Below are 2,500 nucleotides of genomic sequence, written 5' to 3' on the forward strand. Positions count from 1 at the left end.
GTCCGCGGGCCTCGGTCGGGGACCTCCGCCGTCGCCTCGGTGCCCCCGCCGGACCCCGGGGGTGCCCGCGACGGGCAGTCGTCCCGGTCTACCGGGGCCCCGGCCGGATCAGCCTTTCTGTTTCCCCCGCCACGATGGATGCACGGGATCCCGGCTCCGGCGCCGCGGGCCTCGGTCGGGGACCTCCGCCGTCGCCTCGGTGCCCACGCCGGACCCCGGGGGTGTCCGCGCCGGGCAGTCTTCCCGGTCTACCGGGGCCCCGGCCGGATCAGCCTTTCTGTTTCCCCCGCCACGATGGATGCACGGGATCCCGGCTCCGGGTCCGCGGGCCTCGGTCGGGGACCTCCGCCGTCGCCTCGGTGCCCACGCCGGACCCCTGGGGTGCCCGAGACGGGGAGAGGGCCGGGTCTACCGGGACGGCCTCGGGCGGGTCCGGCTTACCGGGGCCCCGGCCGGATCAGCCTTTCTGTTTCCCCCGCCACGATGGATGCACGGGATCCCGGCTCCGGCGCCGCGGGCCTCGGTCGGGGACCTCCGCCGTCCCCTCGGTGCCCACGCCGGCCCCCGGGGGTGTCCGCGCCGGGCAGTCGTCCCGGTCTACCGGGACGGCCTCGGGCGGGTCCGGTTTACCCGGGCCTCGGCCGGCCTAGAGTGTTTCTGTTTCCCCGCCTTGATGGATGTACGGGATCCCGGCGCGGGGGCCCCGGGCCTCGGTCGGGGACCTCCGCCGTCGCCTCGGTGCCCGCGCCGGGGCCCTGGGGTGTCCGTGACGGGCAGCCGTCCCGGTCTACCGGGACGCTCGGGCGGGACCGGTTTACCCGGGCCTCGGCCGGACCGGAGTGTTTCCGTTTTCTGCTTCCCTGCCAGGATGGCTGCGAGGGGTTGATTGAAAGAGCTGGTTTGACGTGAAAAGCTTGACTTCAAGTGAAAAGTTTGTTACAATTTCTGCCATCTTCCTTCCTCCAAAGTTTTGGGTGTAGTTTTCCCAGAGGAACCTCTCGTAGGCCTTTCATTTCTCATCTTAACTTCCCTCATTTATTCCATATTTTCCTTCCTCTTGCCGAATGGCCGAATCCAGTCCATTTCTAGTCAAGGAAATTATTCTTATTTCTTGCTGACCTATTTGCTTTGTGGAGCAAGTCGTTCTTAGGTCCCTTTGTTCTTTCTTCAACTTCTTCTGCTCCTTCTCTCGACGCTTTCTCGTCTTGTTCTCTTACTTGGCTCTCTTTTGGCTGTTCTTTCTTCTCCTCCCGTCGTCCGTCCCCACTTTCATCTCTCCATCTTTCCTGTTCTTGGTCATCTCTACGTTGTTTATCAAATAATTCCGCTTTCTCTCTTGAATCTACTCGATATCTTTGCTCTCGCCAGCTCGCCGATATTTTGTGCTTTCCCGTCGTGTTTCCCATCCATTGCGATCTCTCTGCTCTCCCTGTCTTCTCGGTAAATCGGAGATGAATTTCTCTGGGCGGGTGGTTTCTCATCGCGTGTCTTGTGTGCGCTCCCTACGTTTCGTCCATCCCGTTTAATATCTATCCCTCCCTCCCTCTCTTTGCTTTCTTCCATTGCTTCTGCTAATATCATTTCCAGAATGATAACCCTGAGCCTGAACCTGAACCTAACCCTAACCCTACAACTTTTCTCCCTAACCCTAACCCTAACCCTAACCCTAACCCTAACCCTAACCCTAACCCTAACCCTAACCCTACAACTTTTCTCCCTAACCCTAACCCTAACCCTAACCCTAACCCTAACCCTAACCCTAACCCTAACCCTAACCCAACTTTTCTCCCTAACCCTAACCCTAACCCTAACCCTAACCCTAACCCTAACCCTAACCCTAACCCAACTTTTCTCCCTAACCCTAACCCTAACCCTAACCCTAACCCTAACCCTAACCCTAACCCTAACTCTACAACTTGTTTCTCTAACCCTAACCCTAACCCTAACCCTAACCCCAACCCCAACCCTAACCCTAACCCTAACCCTAACCCTAACCCTACAACTTTTCTCCCTAACCCTAACCCTAACCCTAACCCCAACCCTAACCCTACAACTGTTTTCTCTAACCCCAACCCTAACCCTATAACTTTTTTCCCTAACCCTAACCCTAACCCTAACCCACACTTTCGACTTAAAACCGTTTTTAGATTTAAAGTCGTCTTTCGACTTAAAGACGGACAGACGGCCCGGTCTACCGGGCCGCTCGGGCAGCCTCGGCCGGACCGGCGTCTCTGTTTCTGTTTCCCTGCCACGATGGATGTCGCGTGCGAGGGGTTGCTTTACATAGCTGGTTTGAAGTTGAAAGCTTCCGTTCTTGCCTAGATCTCTTGCCTTCCGATCCAAGCTCCCATCGCAGTTTCAAGCGTCCTGCTTTCTTGGTTGGGAAAATCGGGGCGGCGAGACCTGACGCTCGCTTCCCCGACCCCGACCCTCACCCTTCTTCGAATGGTCTTTCTAATGCCAGCAGCGCTCAGGGAGAAATGTCACCCCCAGAAGACGA

This window comes from Pituophis catenifer, unplaced genomic scaffold (assembly GCF_029215685.1).
Source record: "Pituophis catenifer annectens isolate HBS135680 unplaced genomic scaffold, rPitCat1.0.hap2 SCAF_40, whole genome shotgun sequence".
In the NCBI taxonomy this organism is placed as follows: Eukaryota; Metazoa; Chordata; class Lepidosauria; order Squamata; family Colubridae; genus Pituophis; species Pituophis catenifer.